We start from the raw sequence: 14620 nt of genomic DNA, 5'->3' as shown, positions 1-14620 counted from the left end.
GCATGGTGCCAAGGGCACACATGATGCATAGCCTGGGCTTTGAAGGGTGCTCAATGCCATGATAGGATAGGCAAATAAATACCTCTTGTCATGGTAGTCTCAAATGCAGAGTGAAAAATGGATGAAGTGTGATGTGTGGGGAGGGGGAAGAGGTTTTATAATCCCTCCACACTCATGGCCTTGTGTGGGTGCACAAGTGTGCGATGCACACTTGCAAGCGCATGCAAAAGAAATTTTTTTTTCCAATTTTTCAATTTTTCATCCTTTTTCAAATTTTTTATTTTTTTGGTTTTTTCTTTTTTCTAATTTTTTTGTGTTTTTCTAATTTTCTAATTTTTTGGGTTTTGCTGACTCTAACACTTTTGACTCTAATATCTTTTCTTAGCTCTCGAACCATGAGTTTGGGAGTTTAAAAAAATAAGGGGGTCCCCATTCTTGACTAGGAATGGGGTGTATGTTGTCTGACCACAACAAATAACCCCAAAAAAAGGAAGAAATTACCAAGGCATTTCTTCATCAGCAAACATTCTTCCAATGTGTGTCAAACACCAACCAAACTTTGAACACCTTGAGCATCTTTCAGATGACTTTTCAATCAACATCTTAGAATTTGAAACCTTGATGCTCTGTGTGTGACTATGTATTCATTTATTTTGATGTCTTAGGATCCATTCTATCAAAGTTTTCTGACAATTCGGAAACAATCTTCCATTCTTCCTAGCTCATTCATTCAAAATCTCTATGAAGGCTATTCATCAATCATTTGCTTAACTAGATGAGATAATCAGTTTGAGGGCTCTTGGCAGGATGCCATGTTCTTTTAACTTTCTAGTAAATTTGAATAACTGCTCCATGTCATTCAGAACGTTACTTTTGATGAAGCAATATTTTGGATACAAAATAATTTGTTTTGAAAATGTATCTTTTGCCATTTCAAATCTTTAGAACCCTTCAGTCTTAACACCATATTTTCTCTTTGATCTCCCTTTTCTCTCTTTTTTTTCCTATATCTTGACCATGCTTAGAGTGTGTAGTTAGGACATCGGTATCATTTCTTGGATTTGATCTCTTGTCAACATCCCTTGCATTCCTCTTTTAGAAATTTTTAGAAACTCTCACGCCAAAAAATGATCTTAGCAACCTCTTGGGGAGACCCTTCCTATTTGAACTAGTTGAAGTTTGGATTGTCCCTCATCATCTTTGACTCCAATTCAATAGTACCTAAAATAATAAAATTCTTAAATTTGCAAAGTGTTGAGAACTTGTTGGTCTAGGATTCTAATTTCCAAATTGACATTCCCCTATTTTCGCAAGAAATATCGATTGCTTAGTTAGTGTAAGATACACAATCGTCAAAATGTTTTGATAAAGAAATACCTCTTCTTGAAATTAGAACCAACAAGTGGTTAGTAAAATCTTTGAGAAAAAATCTCAAGTACACTTTACCCCCCAGGACTAAGACAACTTTGAAAGAAAACACACGACTAAAAGCAAACACACTTGCAGAAATAAACAAAAGTTGCAAGAATAAAAATATAAGCTAAATGCAAAAATAAAATCTAACTAAATTTTCTTTTTCTTTTGTCTTTTAGGCTTCAAAATAATGCTCCAGAAACTATCCATTTATAGGCAAGGGAAGAAATTCCCCCTGTAAAGAACTGAGCCTAAAAGTGTTTTCTCCAAGAATTTCCATGATATAATAAGGGCCTGTCCACAAGAATTAACACTTGGTATGGCTACCCGAATTTTCTTTCTCCTTATCCTTGAGTAGAACAAGGTTAGAAATCCTAAATGACTTTATTGTGGCTCTTTTGTCGAACCATCTTTTCACAATAGCTTGATGTTTAGCCATGTGCTCTAATGTTGCTATCTATTTCTCATCCATCTCTAAAAGATTCATCAATCTAATTTATACTTTGTCAACATCTTCAACATACCCACTCATGAATTTCAAAAGAGGAATTTTGAGATAAAGTTGAAACACTAGTTCTTGTTTGTAGGAAAGAAAATGTAGAGAAGTCTCCAAAGGATTTTTGACTCTCACTCAATCTATCCATAAGGCATATTTGAGCTGTGTATGCCAATCCCTAGGGTTCTCCTTCAATAGTCATCTTATTACTGTGATCAAGTTCTTGTTTGTAGATTCTACTACCCCATTTCCTTGTAGGTAGTAATTCAAAGAGAACTTGATAATGACTTGATTTTCAAATGCCCACTGGGTTAGGAATGTTGATGCAAAAGTAGACTTGTTATCACACACAAGAGTGAATGGCATTCTAAATTTGGTAACAATGTGCTCTTCCAAGAAGTTTGTTACTGTATGCATGAATATGTGGCCTCTGCTAACACACACACTTCAACATGGTCTTTATTTACGGATTCATCTCGGAATGAATATTGGATTGTTCATTCAAAAATCAGCTAGCAAGGCGACTTGTTGCCTTCTATCTAAAGGGAATTGCTTGTTAGATATCCTCAGATTTGAGGTGTTAAGCAACCAGACCCTCTAAGAATGAAGGATTTAAGAAATGAAATTAATCTATATGATTATGTAGATTAATCTAGAATGAGAAATGCATTCTAATCTAAGAACAAGTAAAGGAAACTAGATTAATCATATGCATATTATGTTGAATGAAATTAAGCTAAGGATGCAAATGTATGTAAAATATGAGCAAATGTGAGTACAAATTCCAGCAGCAATTTGATGCAAATTCCAAATTCATCCTCTCCCAAAATGAAGATATGAGGGTCTCTTAAATAGACTTTCCTAGAATCCATCAACGGTTGAGATCGATTTCAATCAACAGTCAGGATTAAAGGTGAAGTTCAGTCATAAAGGAAGATTCCCAAATTAAAGGGAGTTAACTGATTTAATTTGAGTAGAATAAGGAGTTAACTGATTTAATTCCTTTTTGATCAACAATGAATTGGGAATTTCCCTTTTTGAACTGAAGAAGGATTTTTGGAGAAATATTTAATTTAATAAAATGAGATATGCTCTCATAAATATATTTCCTATTTAATTAAATAATTTCATTTAATTAATTAGAGACACTTTCTTATTTAATTAAATAACTATATTTAATTAATTAGGAATTACTCCTATTTAATTAAATAACTTTGTTTAATTAATTAAAGAATAGCCTTCCATTTAATTAAATAATTTTCTTTAATTAATTAGAAATAGCTTTCCCATTTAGTTAAATAATTACATTTAATTAATCAAGATAGGGGTATTTATTAAATTAAGTAAATTTAATCCCATAGTACATTAGTCTTAGGAGATAATTTAATTTAATAAAGTATAAATACTTTTAAATTAAATTATAATTAAATCAAGTAGGTTTAATGCGACTAATATGAGTATGTACTATAGGAATTAAATAAGAAATGTGATGAATGCAGATTAGGGTCTTCTGCATCTAACAATTAAGTCTAGTAGCGAGTTAGATCAAGAATGTGTCTAATGAAATAGGACTTTAGCAATGATCAAAATAGACCAAAATTAGTATCATGGCAATGAGCCAATTTTGGGGTATTACATTTTTCTCCTCTTTGAATGAATGTGCAAGCAGCACGTTCAATTCAAAAAAAATCAGAAAGTATGATGTGCAGATAAAAAAAAAAGAGATTGGTTCCGAAATTGATTCTACAGAGATCAATTGATGAGCTTTTAAGGACTATCTCTAGAACAAAGCTTAATCCCAAGGAATCCAAGCAGAATACCTAGATACCTAAATTGAAATAGATAAGCTTTTACAGATCATCTCCAGCATGAAGCTTAATCCTAAGGAATCCAGGTAGAACACCTAGATACCTAAGTTGAAATAGACAAGCTTTTAAGGATCATCTCTAGCACGAAGCTTAAGCCTAAGGGATCCAGGTAGAAAACCTAGATACCTAAGTTGATAAGATCTAATTATGAGTCACATAATCATCTCCAGAATGAGGCTTGATCCTCAGGAGTTGGGGTTTAGACTGTCCCGATACCTGTCCATCAGACTCAGATCAAAAATGTTATAAGATGTGATCAAATGATCAAAAGATGAAGTAGATGACAAGGATTCCAAAAAGAGGGGGACAAGATGCCCCGAGTAATGAGATGCCCCAAGTGAGAAGGACATAAAATGGGAACCAGATGCCCCAAGCAATGAGACTCAAAATGAGTTGAAATTTAGTTCAATGATGTAATCATCCTGCCCCCTCGAGAGTGAAATCGAAAGATGACACACCAGAAGTATGATGTAAGGAGAGTGATGAAAGATATAGAAGAAATCTAAGGTTTAGTAGAATATAGAAGAGATTAGAATGATCAGAATAAATATAAAGAGATTAGAACGATCAGAAGAAATATAAAGAGATCAGAACGATCTTGAAGAAATATGAAGAGATCAGAATGATCTGAAGAAATTTGGAGAGATCAAAATGATCTGAAGAAATATGAAGAGATCATAACGATTTGAAGAAATATAAAGAGATCAGAACAATCTGAAGAAATATAAAGAGATCTGAATGATCTGAAGAAATATGAAGAGATCAAAATGGTCAAAAGAAATTTGGAGGTTGATCTGAAGTGATTTCGAGATCCAAAAGACCAAGTTTGAGTTGAAAAGATTCTAATAATTGCAAAGTATCAGAAAGATTTGGATTGCACAAAAAAATTTAAAATGCATTTTGAGCCACTTAAGTGTGTCAGATTTAGAATTCGATCCCAAAAAAATGGGTTTAGAGAAACCAAAGTAGCCAAGAGGGTGATTAGTCAATCATTATGCAGTTCGTGAAAGAACATGATACTTTGAAGAGATCAGCAATCCCTCATCAGAGAAGGTGAAAGTAGATTTGCAATTGATATTTAATCGTCACCGGATATAAAACAAAGCTCATAGGTCATACAATTCTCACTGACATTGCAATCATGGAAATATGAATATAACATACATTATTGGTTTGTCAGGATTAAATGTAAGCATTCAAGGCACAAGAAGCCAGTATGACCAGAACATTTTTCCCTTTTAATGTACCAAGTTAACATAAGCATCAAAGAATAGATGCTAGGATGACTTGAATGTTGCTTGCATAATAGACACACCAAACACACGGGAGATCCATCTTATGCTAAGTACTCAGTATTTATACTATCCACAATGACCTTTACATTTGTAACCTGAGACAGAAGTGTGCTAGATATACTCATAGTGACCAGTACATTTACTTAATAGGACGAGTATCGGTATGTACTATAGCATGAAGAGTTCACTCCAACAAACAAGGAGAAGAACCAATGTCATTGACGTATCTGTATAAAAGGAGCGAAGGTACACACAGCCATCCAATACGAGATGGAGGCTCTTATAGTGGACACCCCTTTTATAGGAACGTATCAACTTGTTGGAACTAAACCACAGACAAAAAGCCAAGAAAAGATCATGCCCCCAGTCATTACTTCTCTAGTTGAAGATGACATCATCGAGTTGCTCGAGGAGATATGATAAAGCAAAAACAAAGCAAACAAAGAAAAAGCTCAACATATCCAAACAAGTATATCATTTTTGAGTTCATTTTTTGGATTCATGTCAACTGTCAGTGTCCAAAACATGTTTGAAAGAAATCTCTTTAGTAGGGTGACAACAATAGGTAGACGCAACAAGAATGACTGGTGACTGAGGTCAAACAGGAATCTTCATGATGAAGAACCTAAGAAGGATTGAGTGACAATAGACAGACACAACCAGGATGACTGGTGACTAACGTAAAAGAGATCTTCCATAAAGGAATCTAGAGACATGAACTTAGCAATAGTAGGTAGACACAGTTGAAACAACTGGTGATTGTTTTGGAAGAGATTCTATGAGGAGAATCTTGAAGAGAGTGTCACTGGCGACAGTAGGCAGACGTAGTGAGGACCACTAGTGACTATCAAGAAGGAGATTCTCTGAGGAGAATCTCAAAAATAGTGACACTAGCGACAGTAGGCACACATAGTGAGAACCCCTGGTGACTGTCATGAAGGAGATTCTATGAGGAGAATCTCAAAAATAGTGACACTAGCGACAGTAGGCAGACGCAGTGAGAACCACTGGTGATTGTCGCGAAGGAGATTCTATGAGGAGAATCTCAAAAATAGTGACACTAAAGGGGGAATGCCCCTGAGCTATGACAAGACTCAATCCATGGATACATGAGCAGAAAGTAGGAAAAGCAGGAAAGTGAAAGCATGAAAGTGACTACACAGAGTAGCCAGAAGATGTGCTGCAAGATGGAGCATTGGGAACAAGAGGTGCCTGTTTACTAGGTTTTCACCTTCTTGGCAGGATTCTCTTTTTTTGCTACCATGATGCCTAATTCTAGGTTTTTACCAATGGAACTTTTCTATTTTTTCAATTTTTTTGTATTTTCTCTTTTTGAATTTTTTGAATTTTTGAGATTTTTCACTTTTTTTGGTGTTACGAAGGCGCCTATTGCTAGGTTTTCACCAGGGAAACAATTTTTTTAGGACTTTTTCCGATTTTTATATTTTTTTCAGAGATTACTAGCTCTCAAGAAGGATCACCTTGATTTTGCTCTAGTGTCCAGCAAGGTGTAGGATAAGATGTAGTAGCAAGTTGGTGGCTAAGTTGAGATGGATAGGCAAGGAGTATGAAGGAGTGAATGTTACCCTCAAGGAAAGCCTTCACAAGATTACCCAAGCTAGGGAAAAGGATATAACAATATAAGCTAATGGTGTAATGAAGGGTATCATGTAAGTAATCCAAAAAAGTGACCATCTCAAGAGATTGCCAAGAACTGAGTTTTCTTCTTTCTTTTGTTGATCAAGACCAAAGGGTTAACTGAATATGATAGAAAATTTTTGTTATGCAGGTTACGAGTGAATGAATTCAAGAATGAGGACATCTGAAGGATAAGCAAGATCATGATAGGATGTCATGGATAAAAGAATTACGCATGACACCTATTTACCAGGTTTTCATCATGGTACTTTTCCAATGTGCCACAAGAAGTGGTTTTCACCATAGGATGAATTTATTTATCTTTACTTTTGCTACCAAGGTGCCTGTTTCCAGGTTTTCACCAAGGCACTTTTTTTAAAAAAATTCTTTTTTTTAAATTTTTTTTTTGGATTTTTAGAGTTTTTGGAAAGAATTCAAGCCTTTCTCAAGTTAGATAGCACTCCTATAATGTAAGTTATGATAAGCCAAGGCCATAGCAAGGTATTCTCAAAGATGCTGATAAGGTAATGGAAGGGAAATGATAGGAAACAATATATGGAGGACAAGGTTTAGGCTATGGATGAGATAAATGGGATGGAAGCATAAATGGTGGAGGATAGAAGGTGGAGTGGATAGGGTATTAAACGGGATGTGCAAGGGTAGAAGAAAAAGTGGGCAAGATCAACATTGACACACACCTTGAAGGGTAGTGGAATGATGGTGGAAATATGGATGAAATAGTTTGAGGTTTAGATGTATGAGGTGGTAGAATAATTTTGGAGGGAGATGGAGTAGAAGGCTTTGAAACCTTTTTAGGAAGATGTTGGGAAGAAGGTGGCATGAAAGCCTTTGGAAGCTTGAATGTCAACTTTGATTTGTTTTCAATGTTCAAGTCCTTCAAAAGAGACTTGGGAATCCATATAACTTTTGATTTTTCATTAGATGCTTTGGAATGCATTTCTTCAATAACAGATTTAAGAACCCATACTTTCTTTGGTTGAGCTCTTTGAATAGTGGACCTTTGCAGTCTCTTTTGCATATTTTCCTTATTGACATTCACATGTCGATTAGGGGAGACATAGTGAACTTTTGAGGATGGATTCATGCACTTGTGTTTGAGTTGATCATCCAAATTGCTTCCAAAGGACTTGGGATTTATGGATGAATGAGTCCAATATGAATGGTTTAGATGGAAAGGTGGATGTGAAGAGTTCAAGTATGTGTATCTTTGTTGATCTTGGGGAAGGGTAGGAGGAATGTGTAATGATCTAGTAGTGGCAATAGGAGATAGAGGAACATAAGGTCCCACTATGGATGGAAGACTTGAAGATTTTACCGTAGATGGGTAGGGACCAAGGATAGATTTAGAAGATGTGAATGAACCATGAGTATGGATATCAACATCTTTAGAGTGAGCAAGATGACCAAAGTCATCAATAGATTTATGAGTAACTATTATAGGAGCAATACCTTTGACAGGAGTATTTAAAGCTTAAGAATAGTTTTGAAGTGAATGTAGTGAGGTAGAAAAAGAGAGTGAGGGAACATTTTCTTCAAAAGGAATCTTAGGTAGTAGAGGAAAAGTATCCTTCTCTTGGTCTTTAATAGTCTCCTTAGGGATGGTGGAAGGAATATCATGATCTTTCCTAGTAGAGGGGTATGATATGGGAGATGGAGGACTACATGGTTCTTGAGATGGAGGGATTGCATCTTGAGGGATATGAGAGGATTCTTGATCTTGATCTTTATATTTTTTTAAATCCTCTTGACATGGATCCACTTCTAAGGACAAAGTAGGATGTGGAGATTTCATGGTAAGATCTTGAAGAGATAGTGAAGGGATAGTTGGAGTGGGAATAATGGGAGTAGCAATGAATGAAGGTTTTGGATCTTTAGTTTGAGTATTATGGGAGAGGCTTGTAGCCAAGTCAAGATTAGCTTGGGTTTCTTTTAGAGGCAACCCTTGAGGGTACACATAGTCAACTGGGGGAGTAGTGAGTTCTTTTGGTGAATATGTGTTGGAAAGATTGGACAGTTTAGAAGGTGGATGTATGTTGGAGGATTTAGAAGTTGTGTTTGAATTGTTACTAGACATGGTTTCATGAGGTTGATCCTTCTTGAGAGTAGAATCTTTAGTAGTTGAGAGCTTAGATTTTTGAATTATACCATTGTCAAAGAGATCTTGGATCTTGTTTTTCAGCTCCTTACAATGGGAAGTTTTATGTAAATTATGTCTATGATAGACACAATAGTTACTCATAAAGGAAATTCCTGCCAAAGTGAGCTTAGGTAAAGTAATGAGTTTTTTTTCAAGAAGTTCTTCCAAGGTTAATTCAGAAGATTTTCCCAAAGGTGTGAAATCACACTTTGGTTTAGGTTCCCAAGGTTTGTTTTCAAAGATATTCCTAGATTTCTTGGGTGTATGTGAAGTGTTCTCAGATATCTTGGATTCAAGATCACAAGAATGTGATTTTTGGTTGTCATAAAAGGAAGGGAAATTTTCTCTCAAGGAGAATTTGTTCGATGATGTTTCATCTTGCTCCTTTAGTTTTTGAAGTTGAGCACTCATTGATTGGATTTGTTGCTTCATGTTTGCAATAGGTAGCTTTTCTTCCTCACCAAGAATATTGGATTTAGCACATTTGTTGTTAGCCATTTTGATGTACTATGTTTCAAGTAATGACAGCCAAGTTTTAGAACATAAGTCAAGTTGCCACAGTCATAGATAATGACAAAAAGAAAAAGCTTAGACAAGGACCACACTAGAATGTAGTCTCAAAAAAGCAAGATAAGTGTGTAGTATACTAAGGTACGAATAGTCTGATTTGAAGGCTAGAACAGCCAAAGATTATGAGAAACAAGCACTAAAAGACAAGAGCAAGATAACTGAGAGACAAGACTAGTTAAAGTATGGATCGCAAGTCATTAGCTAAGCAAGATGCCACTATTTGGGACTATTTTTAGACAGAGAAGCAGATTTTTGAGACAAGTTCAATTTAACAGGCAGCGAGGTTGACCTTGCAAGATGTTTGGACAGTGCTTTCAGTTCACAATTTTTTAGTTTGATTTAAATGACAAGTACATAGTCAAAATCAACTTGTTATTTTGGCAAATTTGATCATTTTAGTAAGAAAGTAGATAAACAGGCATGTAGAATAGCAAGCAGGTGATATCAAGCATGTTTGAAAACAATGAGCAAGGGAAAAAGCAACCTTGTGCATGAACAATCAAGTGACTTAGTACGCGCTAATTCCTAAGAGAGCTAATTGTGTATGTTTTTGAAAGGTTTTGCAATCACACATACATCCTAGAAAATAAAAGTTGGCCTCTCTAAGGTTTTTAGTAATGTTTTGACTCTGCAACTTTTATGACTCACTAGGGTGACCTCCAATCCTAGCGTACCGAGGTTTCAACACAGTCCGAGAACTTAATCTTCAAGAGTTTCTGGGGAGATCTGACAACCCACAATGAACCACACCCATGGAGATTTATTCCACAAGGACATTTATATAGTGGTTGTCACTATCACGTCAAAAATGGCTACTACCGCATGCAATTTTCCCTGTAGAGGGATTGTCTGCTACGATTAACCCTCTCTAAAGGTGACCAACTCATAATAGTGTACCACAAGGGGACTTAGCTTCCAAATCCAAGGTTTTGACACCTTTACACTTTCAGCCCAATCAAAGCAAGCAAATTAATCCAACACACTAAACTAAGATTATCTCTTAAAGATCTATGATGTCAACTTCCAGTGATCTATCAACCTCTTCAGGGAAAGGATGCCTCAATCAACAAGTTGAAGACTCATTTATTTGCGAGATGCTCAAAGTATCCTCCCCACCTACAAGGAATCCATCATAGAGAGGATTTTCCCTAGGAACCCACTCTCTCAAGATCCACGAATAGTGTTCATGGGGCCTAATTACTATGATGTTAATTCCCGAAAGCAAATCTATCCAAAAGTAGTCAAAGAGCACAAGGTGATACACTTAACACTTTAACTAATGTGAGGTGAGTCCAAAGATGTGGAATATTTAACCCCTCACACAAGCCAAAACAAGTCCACAACTCAAAAACTAGTGAGTTCTAGAAAGCACAAAAGGGTTGCCTTGTGGAGCATTTAACACTTCTTTCCTATAGACTCCTCCTCTTTAACATGGTGTTGATCTTGCAACCACAGGGTGAAATGAGGGGTCGGTAGATTTAGCGAGTCCAATAACCCAAAATAGCTATCTAAATCTATCACTAGTACCTAAGCCTACTAAATGAATACTAACGGAGATCACACCCTAGTATCAAATTATGCATGTGTTGTAAAATCAAAACATGGAAGGAAACACACACAAGCTTGACACGAGAGATGTTTTTTTTAGATCCAAATGAATTGTTATCAACTAAAGAAGGTTACCTGGTGATCCTCGCAATGCGCTTAGTAGATTTTACTTGATTTTTAACAATTCTTGTGCTGTTTTCAAAGCTAGCAAAAGCGAGATGCATTTTTATTTTTATTTTTGCTTTCTTTTGTCATATTTGGATGGCCTTTCTTTCTTTCTTGTTTTTTTCCCAAAAAAAAATTGCAATAAAAATTATTGATTAAAATTCCAAGATTTGCATCATGAGTTAATTATTATTTTTTATGAAAACACATAAAAAAAAATTAAAAATAGAATTATGATCCAAAAAATTTGAATTTTTTTATTATAGTCTATAGAAAGTGTCCCAAATTGGCAACAAAACTTTTAGATCAAAATGTTGAGACTTATCTGATAAATTAATTTTTTTATGAAAAAACGTAAAAGAATTAATAAAAATATATTTTAAATCTAAAAAACTCTAAATTTTTTATTACAATATCTAGACATCATCTTAAACGTTCAGTAAAACTTTTAGATTTTAATTCGATGATTTGTTATGTAAATTAATTTTTCAATGAAAAACTATTAATGAATTACTAAAACTCCAATTTTGATCCAAAAATTCTGCAATTTTTACTGTACATGCCAGACATTGTGAAAAATGTGTAAAAAAAAAAAATCAGATCAAAACGTGTTATTGTACTAGCTCAAATAATTTTCATATTAAAAATTTATTTTAAAAATATATAAAATAAAGCTTTAATTAGAAAAATCTGAAATTTTGCATGTGATTTTTTCCTATTGTCTAGAACCTTTAGTAAAAATTTCAGACCAAAATTCATCAAGTTGGTCTACTTTTTATGATTTTTATGAAAAATCATAAAAATGATTAAAAAAAAAAGAATTTTGATCTTATTTTTAAAATTTTTAAAATTTTTTTTTAGAAGATGAGAAGGAAGAAAAAGAAGAAGAAGAAGAAGAGAAATAGAAGAAAATTAAGAGGAGAAGAGGAAGAGGTTTCTCAAATGCTCATTTTCTCATCATTGTTTGATGCCTTCTCAAAGTGTCTTTAAACTTGCAACAAGACAAACCTACAAAACAAGATATAAATAAAAAACTAAAATGCAAAATAAAAAGAATGAGGCCAGAAAATTGATGTCTTAGCCCCACGATGGGCGCCAGAAATGTATGCATGAATATGCGGCCTCTGCTAACACATACACTTCAACACGGTCTTTATTTTTGAATTCATCCTGGAATGAACATTGGATTGTTCATTCGAAAATCAGCCGACAAGGTGACCTGTTGCCTTCTATCTAAAGGGAATTGTTTGTTAGATATCCTCAAATTTGAGGTGTTAAGCAACTAGACCCTTGAAGAATGAAGGATTTAAGAAATGAAATTAATCTATATGATTATGTAGATTAATCTAGAATGAGAAATGCATTCTAATCTAAGAAAAAGTAAAGGAAACTAGATTAATCATATGCATATTATGTTAAATGAAATTAAGCTAAGGATGCAAATGTATGTAAAATATGAGAAAATGTGAGCAAATGTGAGTATGAATTCTAGCAGCAATTTGATGCAATTCCAAATTCATCCTCTCCCAAAATGAAGAGATGAGGGTCTCTTAAATGGACTTTCCTAGAATCCATCAACGGTTGAGATCGATTTCAATCAATGGTCAAGATTAAAGGTGAAGTTTAGTCATAAAGGAAGATTCTCAAATTAAAGGGAGTTAACTAATTTAATTTGAGTAGAATAAGGAGTTAACTGATTTAATTTGAGTAGAATAAGGAGTTAACTGATTTAATTCCTTTTTTATCAATAGTGAACTGGGAATTTCCCTTTTTGAATTGAAGAAGGATTTTTGGAGAGATATTTAATTTAATAAAATGAGATATGCTCTCATAAATATATTTCCTATTTAATTAAATAATTTCATTTAATTAATTAGAGACACTTTCCTATTTAATTAAATAACTATATTTAATTAATTAGGAATTACTCCTATTTAATTAAATAACTTTGTTTAATTAATTAAAGAATAGCCTTCCATTTAATTAAATAATTACATTTAATTAATCAAGATAGGCGTATTTATTAAATTAAATAAATTTAATCCCATAGTACATTAGTCTTAGGAGATAATTTAATTTAATAAAGTATAAATACTTTTAAATTAAATTATAATTAAATCAAGTAGGTTTAATGTGACTAATATGAGTATGTACTATAGGAATTAAATAAGATATGTAATGAATGCAGGTTAGGGTCTTTTGCATCTGACAATTAAGTTAAGTAGCGAGTTAGATCAAGAATGTGTCTAGTGAAATAGGACTTTAGCAATGATCAAAATAGACTAGAATTGGTATCATGGCAATGAGCCAATTTTGGGGTATTACATTTACCACCTTAGTGGTGTAATTTCTAAATGTTTCTACTTCCATCCATCCTGTACAGTAATCCATAGATGTGAGAATAAATGCATGTCCAATTGATGATGGTTGGTTGACCAAACCAATGAAATCTAGCCCCTACTTTGCGAAGGGGTGTATCTCATACACGAGATGTAAGGGCATTGCCAAATTCCTTTCTCTGTTGGCACTAGTTTGATAGATGTGGCAAGAGCATACATGCTCAAAAGTGTCTTTGAATGTTGACGGCCAAAAATAACCTGATCTTAGAATCATGTGGGCCATTGCTTCTACCAAACCATGTCTTATACCATACTTCTCATGAAAGTGTTCCAAGACTTCCTTTGCTTCCTTATGGCCCAAACACTTCAGATAAATCCCTTCATAGTTTCTCTTATACAACTTGTTGTCATGTAGCATATAAGATTCACACTTCATTTTAAGTCCCCTGTGCTATGAACTATTCATCCAAGTGGGACATTGGTCTTGTAAAAGATAATAAATAATGTCTCGATACCAAAAATCTGTCACCACACCCTAATTAATGTCAACTTGTGATACAACCATCTTCTTCTAATCATCTTCATTTGTTTCATCATCAAACTTGAGTTCCTTTTCATTTCAATCCTAGTTATTACCTATCATCTTTGACAACCCTTGACCTCAAACTAATCTCATAGGCTAAATTTTTAGATCAAACTCTTGAAGTATGGCCATCCATTTACCTCTCCTTTTACCTAGTTCATTTTGCATCAAAAGCATTTTTACCACTGGATCAGGTACAATTGCATACACCTTACTTCTTAGTATGTAATGATGGACCTTCTTCACCACCTTGATTAATGCAAAGGATTGTTTATCAAGGTTTGAATAATTTAACTCTGCATTCTTCAGAAGGAAACTCATAAAAGAAATTGGTCTTTCATCCTCCTTTTCCTTCTTCTGTGTCAGGATCCCTGCACAAGAGTGTTCAGAAGAAAAAGAATAGATCTTAAAAAGTAACTCATAATCAAAACTCACCAAGACCGAGGCCATAGAAATGGCAACCTTGATATCCTCAAATGATTTACTATGTGGAGGTGCTAATTTTAGAATAGAAAGAATTCAATTCCTTTTGACTATGTGGAGGTGA

Source organism: Cupressus sempervirens, chromosome 5, assembly GCF_028749045.1.
Source record: "Cupressus sempervirens isolate cs-2001-9-10 chromosome 5, ASM2874904v1, whole genome shotgun sequence".
NCBI classification, from domain to species: Eukaryota; Viridiplantae; Streptophyta; class Pinopsida; order Cupressales; family Cupressaceae; genus Cupressus; species Cupressus sempervirens.
The sequence above is the reverse complement of the archived record's forward strand: the minus strand, read 5'-3'. Positions refer to the sequence as shown.